The following is a 13,726-nucleotide window of genomic DNA, read 5'->3' on the forward strand; positions in this document are numbered from 1 at the left end:
ACATTAGAGACTTCGGCATCCGAGTGGCTCGCTGGCTAGCCTTCTCTTACCTTACACCATTTGGGCCATGGTTTGGGATCCATAATGTCAGCATATCAAAGTACCTTGGTTTCTGCACACTTGTTTAAGACAGATTGCTATGAAACTGGCTATAATGTAGGCGCAGAGGGGAACATGTCATACGCCAGTCTTCAAGCCAAGTACCATATGCATGTAGCTCCACATCTTCTACTACAGAGACACCTATAATGATTAAAAGGGGTTGTCTGATGAGTGGTTGCATTAAGCTGGGATATCAATCTATGACCATGCTCTCCTCCAGGGACAGCATGGTCGGACCATTATAGTTAATGGCTAACCATGTGAACTTAGCGGTTAGCGCTTTCCTATTGCTTCACTCAAGTGATTGACAGGATCCCAGTGACTGAATGTTGATGGCATTTCATAGCACTAGGTCATCAATGTCTGCTGCAGACAGATCCTTTAAAATGGATCTGTAAGCTTAATATGCTCAGCTTAATAAGAACAGCATATAACATGCTGTGACAAAGTCACTGGCAAAGTACTGGAGAGGAGATATGTAGCACTGAGGTTGTTAGCTTCAGTGATCTGAACCTAGGAAAATTCTCCAGCACACTAAGTGCTGAGAGGGGTTAATCGGCCATGTTTAGGGCTAGGTTGAGTGAACATCTATAGAGTGGGTGGGAGGCTGTTCAACATATCTCCACCCCAGGGTGGAGTCTAGAGGATAAATACACAGCCTTCTGGCTCATTTAGTGTTGGGTGGTTGGGTGTGCCTGGAGCTGCAAGCTCCAGAGCAGTGTTTTCACGATAAGGAAAGCTGAACCTTTTGTTTTGTTCCTGAGCGGGTAGATCCCAGCAGCAACAACGTCTGTGCCATACGTGGTTTTTTTTGTTTTCCAGTTAGGCCACAATGGCAGTGTTTGTTTTGCTAAGGCTACACTGGCTTATGCAGTACCTTTAAAAAACCAGTGGAAGATTTAAAGAGACAGCGTTCCTGTGTCTACCTCTATGTGCATCCAAGTGAGCTGATCTACCACAAGGTGCAGGTCCGTACTTCTGGTAACTAAACTGTACAATGAAAATGTGTGTTTTTTTTGGCTGCTACCAGATCTACAAAATGTTAAATGCAGCACAGATAGGTCAGAGGATTCAGCTGTCAGATCCACTCCCAAAAAGTAAAAAGACGTAGTTACTTACCGGTAACGGGATTTCTCAGAGCCCATGAAGAGAGGGGATCCGCCCTTCATGGACAGGAAACCTACAGATAAAAAGGGCGGTACCTCTCTCCCACATCAGTTGCTTACAGAGCATTTAGTAACACAAAATTTAACTTTTTTTTTTTTTTTAAAAAAAAGCTCATCAGGAACACCATGTGACTACACTCCCTGACAGAAGTTATGTCACTTATCCATGTTATGTAAATAAAAGCTTATAACCAGACGTTAAATTCATCCATTGGTTTTATAAATTACTCTTGAAAGCTGAAACCCTCCGAAGTTTGGTATAGGTTAAGAAAATAAATTGGCATCAATGCTGAAATATTGATCATTTAATGAACACAGAAGGGTCAGATTTTGGCAAGACAAAAGTTTGTCACCTGGTCATATAATGCACCCAATCCTAGGTTTACATCCTCACCAGAGCTCAGTAAATGATCGGTTAATTAGTGGGTGTGTATAAAAAGAAACCCAGCACCCCAGATTTTCACTTGAACTGCAACTTGAGCTCTGACAACATGCCAAAAATCCACCCTGTGACCAAAGTCTTGATCATCAAGAGGCTGAAGACCAGATCCACTGCAGAGGTGGCTGGCACCTTTAATGTGTCTCAGCGTCAAGTACAAAGAATTAAAAAAAAGATTTGAAGAGACTGGAGATGTGTTTGACAAGCCCAGGTCCGGCAGACCCCGCAAGACAACTGCTCAGGAGGAACGTTTGTTGGTTAGAAAATCCAAAGCAAGCCCCTCTTCCACTGCAACAGAGCTACCACAGGCCTGGTCACCTCAAGTCCCTGTGTCAACTAGAACAGTTTGTAGGATTCTGTCTTGAAATGGCCTCCATGGTCGAATCAGTGCCCAGAAGCCAGCACTAAACAAAAGGCAAATAAAAAACCGTGTGGTATTTGCAAAGTCCCACAGCCTGCTAAACAGATGGACACTGGAAAAGTGGCAGAAGGTGGATTTCTCTGATGAATCTTCAGTAGAATTACACCACAGCCGCCGCAAATACTGCAGGAGACCTACTGGAGCCCGTATAGATCCAAAATACACCCAGAAAACAGTTAAATTTGGTGGTGGAAAGATCATGGTCTGGGGATACATTCAGTATGGGGGTGTGCGAAACATTTGCAAGGTGGAAGGCAATATCAAGAAGTATTAGCTGACTCTTACATTCCAAATCATGAGAGGCCAAATTCTGCAGCAGGATGGTGCTCCATCTCATACATCCATCTCTACAACAAAGTTCCTCCAGGCAAAAAAGATCAAGGTGCTAAAAGACTGGCCAGCCCAGTCACCAGACATGAACATCATTGAGCATGTTTGGGGTAGGATGAAAGAGGAAGCTTGGAAGACAAAACCAAAGAATCTAGATGAACTCTGGGAGGCATGTAAGACTGCATTCTTTGCTATTCCTGATGAATTCATTAATAAATTGTATGAATCATTGTTGAACCGCATGGATGCAGTCCTTCACGCTCATGGAAGTCACACAAAATATTAAATATGACTAATAGCACCACAACTTCAATCACCAATGTTATGCAACATATATTTGTATTTTAAGATAATTATTTGTTTGAATATCACATTAATTTCTGTGGGCGACAAAACTTTTGTCTTGCCAAAATTTGACCATTCTGTGTTCATTAAATGATCAATATTTCAGCACTGATGCCAATTTATTCTTAAATAAATCAATTTATAAAACCAATGGATGAATTTAACATCAGGTTATAAGCTTTTATTTACATAACATGGATAAGCGACATCTTCTGTCAGGGAGTGTACATATAAGTAACAAATAAGTGTGCACACCCGCGCATGAAGGGAGGGAATGTACGGGTGCCGTCATGGGCTCTGAGAAATTCCGTTACTGGTAAGTAACTAAGTCTTTCTCTCTCCCCTCCCCCCCCCCCCCACCCATGACGGCACCACAGAGAGAACTGCAGAGAAGTATCGTTAGGGAGGGACCACCGCTTCCAGAATCCTTCTACCAAAAGTAAGGTGTGATGTAGAGGTTAGATCCCGCTGGTAGTGTTTAAAGAGGTTGTCCGGTACTTTTTTTTTTTTCCTTTTTTTAAGTTGCCCAATATATTCAGCAAGTGGGCATAAGTATCTCTGTAAATACCATGTGTTGCAGATAATGCCTGTGAGCAGCGCTATCACTGGCCTCTCACAGTCACCACGTAACCCCTGGCTGCAGCCGGCGCGGACGTCACGACAAGTCCAGGCTGCAGCCGAGGGTCCCTCTTCCGTGTTCCACCGGTAGCTGCTGGGTTATGGGCGGGGTTATTCCCCTGCGCCACACACTGCATCCAAAGCACGCTCTCCCTCTCCCCATTCATTGGAAAATCGTGCGGTGGATGCTGGGTGTGAAGCAGGGAAATAAAACTACCCACAACCCAGCAGCCACCGTGTGGACCCCAGTGCTGAGTCACACCTCACTTCTGACGTCAGCGCTGGGTCACGTGATACCTGTGAGCGGCCACCGATAATGCCTATGAACGACGCTATCAGCAACCCAAGGTATTTACAAATATACTTATGCCCACATGCTGAATACATTGGACAATTTAAAAAAGTACCGGACAACTTCTTTAAAGAATGTAGAAGGGCAAGACCAGGTCGCAGCTCTACATATCTGTTCTATTGAGGCACCGGCTTTCTTCGCCCAGGGGGCTGCTACTGCCCTTGTCGAGTGAGCTTTGATTCTCCGTGGCAGATTCCCCTCTTGACGAATACGCCAGGGAGATGGCGTCTCTTATCCATCTTGCCAGTGTGCCCTTGGAAGCTTTTCTGTCCCTTCCGAGGTCCCTGGAAACGCAGAGCCCTATCCTTTCTACACTCTCCTGTGGCCTCTAAGTATTGGATAATGCACCAACATCTAAGGTGTGTAGGTCTTTATCCCCCTTGTTCTTAGGATTAGGGCAAAAGGAAGGGAGGGTGACCTCCTGAGATCTATGAAAGTGTGACTCCACTTTAGGTAGGTATGCTGGGTCAGTCCTAAGGGTCACCCGGTCCTCTAGGATTAGAGTGAAGGGGGGAGGGGGGGGCTGCCGATAGAGCTTGTATGTCGCTAACACTTTGTGCGGATGTGAGCTACTAAGAGTGATGTCTTAAGAGATAGGGTTTTTAGAAATGCATCCAATAAAGGTTCAAAGGGAAGTTTGGTTAGGGTTGTAAGGACTAAGTTTAAGTCCCAAGGAGGAGGAGCATCTCCAGAGGGGATGGGTCTAGACCTGGCTGATGCCTTGATGAATCTAGATATCCACCTATTTCTGGCCAGGTCACAATTGTTTAAGGCTCCTAATGCCGCCACTTGAACTTTCAGTGTGCTTGTGGCCAGACCCAGTTCTAATCCCCTCTGTAGAAACTCTAAGATGTAAGAGGGACCTCCCCTTGTAACTCAGAACCTGAATAAGAGAGGAATTTTTCCAGGTTTTCCCGTAAAGTCTGGTAGTTACGGGTTTCCTACCCTGTAGTACAGTGGAGATCAAATTTGGGGAAAAACCTCTATCCCTTAAGAGCGCCCTTTCAAAATTCAGGTCATCATGTGTAGGATTTGCTACCTGAGGATGGAGGACTTGTCCCTGGAAAAGGAGTTCAGGAAGAACCCAGGGGTCAGAGGTGGACATTATCCTCAGCCAGGAAAACCAGGGCCTCTTTGGCCAGAAGGGTCTATCAAGATTACGCTTGCCCTGTCTTCCCTGACTTTCCTCAGAACTGCTGGAATCAGGGAAATCGGGGGAAAGGCATAGGCTAGGTGGTAGTTCCATGGGTTTCTAAATACATCTAATGCTGCTGGGTTCCCTTGGGGTTTATTGAGCAGAATGTGTCTACTTTTTTGTTCTGCCAGCTGGCAAATACAGTACAGACCAAAAGTTTGGACACACCTTCTCATTTAAAGAAATTTGTACAATTTTCATAGTCATGAAAATGCAGATTCACACTGAAGGCATCAAAACTATGAATTAACACATGTGGAATTATATACTTAGCAAAAAAGTGTGAAACAACTGAAAATATGTCTTATATGCTAGGTTCTTCAAAGTAGTCACCTTTTGCTTTGATGACTGCTTTGCACACTCTTGGCATTCTCTTGATGAGCTTCAAGAGGTAGTCACTGGAAATGGTTTTCACTTCACAGGTGTGCCCTGTCAGGGTTTAATAAGTGGGATTTCTTGCCTTATAAATGGGGTTGGGAACATCAGTTGTGTTGTGCATAAGTCTGGTGGAAACACAGCTGATAGTCCTACTGAATAGACTGTTAGAATTTGTATTATGGCAAGAAAAAAAGCAGCTAAGAGAAGAAAAACGAGTGGTCATCATTACGTTAAGAAATGAAGGTCAGCCAGTGCGAAAAATTGGGAAAACTTTGAAAGTGTCCCCAAGTGAAGTTGCAAAAACCATCAAGCGCTACAAAGAAACTGGCTCACATGAGGACCGCCCCAGGAAAGGAAGACCAAGAGTCACCTCTGCTTCTGAGGCTAAGTTTATCAGAGTCACCAGCCTAAGAAATCGCAGGTTAACAGCAGCTCAGATTAGAGACCAGGTCAATGCCACACAGAGTTCTAGCAGCAGACACATCTCTTCAACAACTGTTAAGAGGAGACTTTGTGCAGCAGGCCTTCATGGTAAAATAGCTTCTAGGAAACCACTGCTAAGGACAGGCAACAAGCAGAAGAGACTTGTTTGGGCTAAAGAACACAAGGAATGGACATTAGACCAGTGGAAATCTGCTTTGGTCTGATGAGTCCAAATTTGAGATCTTTGGTTCCAACCACAGTGTCTTTGGGCAACGCAGAAAAGGTGAACGGATGGACTCTACATGCCTGGTTCCCACAGTGAAGCATGGAAGAGGAAGTGTGATGGTGTGGGGGTGCTTTACTGGTGACACTGTTGGGGATTTATTCAAAATTGAAGGCATACTGAACCAGCATGGGTACGACAGCATCTTGCAGCGGCATGCTATTCCATCCGGTTTGCGTTTAGTTGGACCATCATTTATTTTTCAAAAGGACAATGACCCCAAACACACCTCCAGGCTGTGTAAGGACTATTTGACCAAGAACGAGAGTGATGGGGAGCTACGCCAGATGACCTGGCCTCCACAGTCACCAGACCTGAACCCAATCGAGATGGTTTGGGGTGAGCTGGACCGCAGAGTGAAGGCAAAAGGGCCAACAAGTGCTAAGCATCTCTGGGAACTCCTTCAAGATTGTTGGAAGACCATTTCCGGTGACTACCTCTTGAAGCTCATCAAGAGAATGCCAAGTGTGCGCAAAGCAGTCATCAAAACAAAAAGGTGGCTACCTTGAAGAACCTAGAATAAGACATATTTTCAGTTGTTTCACACTTTTTTTATTATATAATTCCACATGTGTTAATTAATAGTTTTGATGCCTTCAGTGTGAATGTACAATTTTTATAGTCATGAAAATACAGAAAAATCTTTAAATGAGAAGGTGTGTCCAAACTTTTGGTCTGTACTGTAGGTCTATGGAAGGGTATCCCCACATTTCTGTGATTTGGTTGAACACTAACTGATTCAGCTCCCATTCGCCCCATCTCAACTGGGTCCGACTCAAGAAGTCTGCTGTGAGATTTTCTGTTCCTTTTATGTGAAGGGCAGACAGAGACCCCAAATTTTTCTCGGCTAACAGGAAGCTAGATTTTGCTACTTGTAGTAGAGAATGGGACCGGGTCCCCCCTGGTGGTTTAAGTACGCCACTACTACCCAGTTGTCTGAGTACACTCTTACATGGTGGCTGTGTAGAGTGTTTAGAAATTGCGAAAGGGTGAATTTTACCACTAGAAGTTCCTTCACGTTGGAGGATGCGGTTTTTAAGTCCTCTGTCCAGATCCCCTGGGCTATTTGGTCATATAAGGGAGCCCCCCCACATCCCCTGGAGCTTGTACCTGTGGTCAGAACCAAAGATCGTCCATGGAACACCTTGGGTTAAACTGTCGACTTTCGCCCACCATCTTAAGGAAAGTAAGGGTTTTGGCGACAACGTTAGCTGACAGTCTAAGTGCCTTTTTAGAGATTTTTCTGCCCCCAAGATTTCCCACTGCAAGTCTCTGGTATGCATCTGGGCCTATCAGACGCCCAGGATACAGGCAGTCATGGAACCTAGGAGAGACATTGCTTTCCGCAGAGTAGTAGAGGGGGTGATCCCTTACTTGAGATATCCGAGCCATCATTTTCAAAAAATTTTCTGTTGGGAGACGGCACTCCTGATTTCTCATATCTATTAAAATGCCTAGATACTCTTGTACTTGGTCCGGCTCTATTTTGGACTTTAGGTTCAAAAGCCAGCCAAAGTTAGTCAAGGAATCCATGACCCTTGTCAGTTGGTCCTTGCAATGATGGAAAGCGCTGCCTATTATCAGCAAATCGTCCAGGTACGGGGTAATCCAAATGTTTTGCTCCCTTAGGTGAGCCATTACCTCCGCCACTTTCTTTGTGAAAACCCATGGGGCAATGGCTAGTCCAAATGGGAGGGCTGTATACTGGTAGTGTTTGACTATTCCCTCTATCAATATTGCTACCCTTAGGAATTTCTGGTAATTTTTGTTTATGGGGACATGGTAATAGGCGTCCTTCAGATCCAGGACAGCCATAAAACAGTCTGGAAACAGTTTTGCTGACGACTTAGACTCCATCTTGAAGGTTTGAACCTTCAGAAATTTGTTCAATTTTTTCAGGTTTAGGATTGTCCTGAAAGTCCGGTCCAGTGTTTTTCTCAGGAACACAGGGGAGTAGAATCCTTTGTGCTAACTGTTCTACATCTGAGGACCTCTTAGGGGTTATGACAACGTTCGGTCGGGGAATGGAATGAAACTGAAATTTTAGACCAGATTTTATTATTAGGTCTAAAAATCTGATAGCCATCGGATATTTTTTCCCAGGGTGGGAGGAAATTTAAAAGTCCCTGCCCCCCCCCCCCCCCACCTGGGGACAACCCTCATTGGGCAGGTTGGCCGGGGGGGGGGGGGGGGGGGTGTTGTACATAAACCCTTTAGTTTTTTTCTTCGGATGAATTTCCTGCTCTGAAAGGGCTTCCAGTAAGAAGTACTAGAGAGGACAGGGAAACGTTTTTTGTTATCCCCAGCCTTGTTGAGGATATTATTGAGCATGGGTCCAAATAGGAATTCACCCTCACAGGGAATGGAACACAGCTTCGATTTTGTTTGGGGGGTCTCCTGGCCAGCATTTAAGCCAGAGGGCCCGCCTGGCTGCGTTAGAGAAGCCCGCAGTCAGGAAAGCTGCTGCGCCTTTCATTACAGAGATGGAGCCTAATATACGGTCTCTGGATGTTTTGCTCTTTAGCGTTTTTTCCAGTTGGTCTAGCCAGAGAATTAATGATCTGACCGTACATGTGGCTACTACTGAGAGTTTCAATCTTCCCCCTGTGGCCACCCAAGCCCCTTTTAGGAAGGTATCCGCTTTTTTGTCCATTGGATCCTTCAGTATCTCCATGCCCTCAAATGGCAGAGAAAATTTCCTAGAGGCTTTAGCAATTGCCACATCTAACTTTGGTGCTTTTCCCACCCAAAATGAATTTACTGGGTCCTCAAAGGGGTACTTCCTCTTAGGGGGACAAGAGGCCCTTTCGGTGTTTTTTTTTAATTTTTTTTTTAAACACTCTTAATCAAGGAATGGACTGTCATTGAGAGGGAAAGATCTTTTCTTTTGTTCTAGGCCACTGAACATCATGTCCTGAACAGATCTCTTGGGACGAGTATCTACCAACCCCATAGTGGACCTGACTGTTTTAATTAAATTATCCGTTCCTTCTATGGGGATTCAGCTGCGTCCGCCTCCATCCCTGGAGGAAGATGAGGATGAAGATGAGAAGGACGAATCTGAATCTATCACCTCCACGTCTGGACTGCTAGACCCTGATACCAGGGACAGGTTCCTGGTTTTTCCCTCCCCTCTGAAAGGATTTAAAGGCATTTTCTACCTGGGATTAATCAAGGTCCTGAGCTCTGAGGCAAACTTAGGGGGTCTCCTCGCAGATTGTCTGTTCAACACAGGAGCTGCAGAGTCTTTTCTCCCATGTGCAAAGTGCACAGGTCCTATGTTTGGACTTGCCCGTACTCTTCCTTCCCTGATGAGAGAAGGGGAAAAAAAAAAAAAAAAAAAAAAAAAAAAAAGGGGGACCCCTCCAGCTGTGCCGGCCTTGATTGTTTTAATCAGCCTGCCGTGCTTGCAGGACCTTCGTGCACCACACTCCCTATGGAGATTATGTGTGCGCATATCTCCCACGTATGGGCGTGTCCCCCTCGATGCTGTTGCGGGGACACTGTACAGGGCAGCGTCTGACCCTAGCACGCATGCGCAGTGGGACCCGGAAGGCCCAGGCCTACTCACCACCCTAGCACGCCGTCACCGCCGGAAGACGCGGCAGGTCCGCAGCTGATGCTGCCTCCTTCAACCTCTGCGCCGCATCTCCCCGCCACCCTGGAGGTCCGCTGACCTCAGCGGTGGCGCTTAAGGCAACAGAGGCAGGGAACCCCCGCTGCCTGAGCCGGTCTGGCCGAATATGGTATCTCATCCTGATCTGTCGTTTGGATTTGTCTTCAGGTATGCTTCTTGGATCACTGTTGGTCCCTGTCAAGGACAGGAAACCAACTGATGCGGGAGAGGTACCGCCTTTTTAGCTGTAGGTTTCCTGTCCTTGAAGGGCGGATCCCCTCTCTCTGTGGTGTTGTCATGGGGGAAGGAGAAAATAATGAGCCCTTGTCCTTACCTACCAGTTTTCTTATTCCCATTTTAGAAAATAAGAGAAGATATGAGCATATAACTGTTCATGCAAAGCAGTTATTAATCTAGTACAGTTCTGCATGGAGTATACAATCATGCTGATGCCAACGTGCATGAAAACAATAGCATGAAAATTATGTAATGTATGTTTTGGAAGAAATAGAGGAAACCCCTGAACACAAAGCAAGAACACACAAACTTCATATTAATAATACTCTGGTCACACTGTATGTAACCTAAAGCCCAGGTGCAGTCATACAACTACCTTAACAAAACAGCATGCCACCCAACTCTTATAAATCCCCCTCCTAATGACCAGAAGTAACAAAGAGGTGGTCCCTTAATTTACAATTTATATTTTAAAGGACCCAGGGCGCTTTAAGGTGAAAAAAAAAAAAGCTATACTAATTTCCCAGACTGGATCGCTCTCCAGCACCAAGGTCCTTTGTTAACATCCAGGGAAGGGGGTGTCACTTGACCATTCCAGCCAATTAGTGACAGCAGCCATCTCCTTCCCTCCAAACAAGAAGGAACTGTGCAAGTTTAGATTTTTAATTATTTTTTATTTTTTTAAAGAGAGGGAAGAATCCCTTTATTAAAAACTAGGGATGGAAACATTGGTACTTGTTATTCCATTGTATCAGTAGAATTCTTTTATGCATCACCAAACACAGAAGTGAATTATTTATTCCTTATGATTCACACTGCAGCTACAGAATCGATTTGAACAAGTTTAAGAAGCTAACCTCTGAATAAAGTGAGACACTCCTTTAAAAAGATGATCTGCTATAGCTGAAGTGCAGATCATAGTGTACCATCCTCTGCTAGCTAAAGCATGCCCCGATACAGTGCCCCCCATTGGGGTACTCTGACCAGGGCTGTGGAGTCGGAGTGTCGGGAGTCCATTTTGGTGTAGTCGAAATCGGTATAAAATGGACCGACTCCAACTCCTAAAATATATAATAAATTGGGTACAGTAGTTCAAGCAGTTTGTGGGGAATATTTTTTCCATACAAATTTGGGAAAGATATGAATGTCTGTCCTATTCCTGATCTAAGGGTCTAGACTTTTAGCTGAGATGAATCTGTGCTACCGTAAATTTATCACTTAAACATGAGCCATGTATGAGGGAGTTGGAGTCGTGGAGTTGGTGTCATGGAAATTGAGGAGTCGGAGTCTCGGCTTACCGACTCCACAGCCCTGACTAACGTTAGAATGTACAGATTATATATTTCTCAGTCCTATGTTCCTAAGCTACCATCCATAGCATGGTGCTTTACTGTATTAAAAATAAAAAGGTAAAAGAAATGGAAGAGTGGCTCATGGCTGCATAATTTTCCACGCCCTTTTTTTTAAAAAAAAAAAATCTAGGATGACAAATCCATCAGAGAGAAGGAGCAGGTGGATGGAGAGCCATTGGGGAATTGTAACATTTACATCAAAATCCTTCCAATTGTTTTGCAAATTTTGCTTTTCGCTTTTGCCCGTATAAATATGCAGAACATGATTTATTAAACTACAAAAAAAGAAAAAAATATAAATATCAACACAATAAAGTGTGAATAAAAGATAAAAATACGTAAAGAGCAACGCCGCACTAAAAATGAAATCCCACTAAACTGCATTGTCTGTGACTAAAGAATAGGATTCACCAAAACTTGGGGCGAGTTGTATAGACCTCAGCAGGTGGAGAGCTCCTAAATGTCCAGCTCCAGTTTGACTGACTGCTTCCGGAATTTCGTATTATTTTGTCCACCCATGGTCAAAACATACATAGATAGTTGACCCCATGCTTGAAGCATAGAGTAGAAACCAGGAACAAAAGCCCGGCTTCTGCAGGTGGGCCTGACTATTGTATTGCGATTATCTGATGAAAGAATAAAATTGTATATGGGGAGAAAAAGGAAAACTAAATGCTCTGCAGTCCGGAGACTATTCATGAAATACTCCACTCTGCTACCTATTGACATTCGCTCAACGTCACATGAATATCATGTTGTAACAAAGAATGACCCCAGATCTGCAGACAAAACCTGAGAACAAAGGGAAGTTCTTTCTCTTGAGGTCACTGCACTAACAAAAAGAAAAGTCAAACTACTGAAGCCAAATTGTGCACATGCATAAAATGTGGAGGCGAGCCCACTGCGGCCATTTGCCGGCTTCTATTCCCCGTAGGCCAATTTAAGTGAGCACCTTCCAAGCAAATGATATGTGCAAGAATGCTGCATCGGATTCCCCCTTCTATGCCAGGAGTAAATAAATCAGCGCTCGCTACATTTATCCTTATGTTAAGATGCACATGTAACAAAAATTTATATTTTTGCTCCCCATTACTACAATAATATTCTATAGTCATACATGCAAGAGATTGCAGAAGGATGTGATTGTTATGGTAGGTGCACACTCCGAGCACTTCTAGCCAAAACAAGTCTGTTCATAAATGCAGACAAAGAAATAAGGCTAAAAATTATCTTCAAGGAGTCCATTAACTTTTGACAAGTCTAAAAAAATAGCATCATCTCTCCCATAGTTTAAGAATATTCCTTGAAATACGACCCCAAAGTGTTAAGAAAAATATGAAATGGGTTATATCTATAGTAGTGATGAGCAGGTGCTCTTTACTAGAGTTTGCCTTGGGTGCTCGGGTATGCACAGAGTATCGCGGGTGCTGGAGTGACATGTTAGAGTCCCTGCGGCCGCATGTTTCGCAGCTGTTAGACAGCCACAAAACATGCAGGGATTGCTCATGCTTGTCAGGTAATCCCCGCTTTTTTTTGTGGGTTTTACAGTGCCGAAACATGTGGCAGCGGGGACTTGAACATGTCACTCCAGCACCCGGGATACTCTGAGCATACCCGAGCACCCTCAGAAACTCGAGTAACAAGTGCCTGCGATCATCACTAATCTATACCTAATGAGCCATCACTGCTCTACCGTCCTGCTGGGTTGTGTCCCCGTTGCACTCATCTCCAACTTTCTTGCTGGATCAACGCTTGACCAGTGCAACCTATTGCTGTGTCAACTGATTGCTGCAGCAGTCACATGCCGACCATACCGGAAGTGAAAGATGAGGCCAGTACAGACAGAAGCATGGAGGAGCGTCGAGGAATGGAGTTGGGTGTATGCCATTTATTATTTTTAGGACATATTTGATAAAGTGCAGAAAGCCTCTTAAAGCAATGAGGCTAGCAGCAGCAGCATCCATGGACACAGAGGACAGTAACTGCACAATCGACACATGATCACTGCAACCGGAGGGAGGAAGACCGAGGAGGAGGAGGCGGCACTGCTGGATCTAAACAGGAATGTGGAGGTGAGCATTTTTTTTTTCCTGCATTTTCTTTTCAAAAAAATTAACATAACCCTTTTAAATGCCTTGATAGCAAAAATTGATGATTGGCAGCAAGGTGTTACCTTCAAATTTCTGAATCTCTTGCTCAAACTTGAGAAATGACAATTAGTCTAAGTACCACAAAATGGTCCTAAGGAATCCCAGACCCTATAAGACGATTGCCATCCACTCCTGGTGTAAATATGAAGCAGTCATTTGGATCATGCATGTAATTCTTAATATATTCCATACCTTTCCTGATGGCGTGGGGCGAGATTGTACAGATACAGTGGCCCCTCGTTTACACGAACCTCCTGAAAAACGAATACAGAAATGTGTTGGTGATTGGCAAGACACTGGATATGCCATCATTATCACA

The 13,726-nt window shown here is 44.4% G+C and overlaps 1 protein-coding gene across 3 annotated transcripts in view; it reads right to left on the minus strand.

Moving 5' to 3' along the window:
- Nucleotides 1–13,726, minus strand: part of PEX2 (peroxisomal biogenesis factor 2) — a 56,855-nt gene that overhangs the window by 36,545 nt on the left and 6,584 nt on the right. For 2 of the 3 annotated variants that reach the window (XR_012320165.1, XM_073679472.1), the window contains exon 2: nucleotides 13,600–13,661. The gene's annotated coding sequence lies outside the window, so the exon portion shown is untranslated. Of the gene's footprint in view, nucleotides 1–1,221; nucleotides 1,283–13,599; nucleotides 13,662–13,726 lie in introns of all 3 variants that reach the window. The other variant, XM_073679474.1, reaches the window with a different exon arrangement.

The sequence above is a fragment of the Phyllobates terribilis genome, unplaced genomic scaffold (assembly GCF_046119375.1).
Source record: "Phyllobates terribilis strain yellow unplaced genomic scaffold, ASM4611937v1 Scaffold_4__5_contigs__length_816908805, whole genome shotgun sequence".
Taxonomy (NCBI): domain Eukaryota; kingdom Metazoa; phylum Chordata; class Amphibia; order Anura; family Dendrobatidae; genus Phyllobates; species Phyllobates terribilis.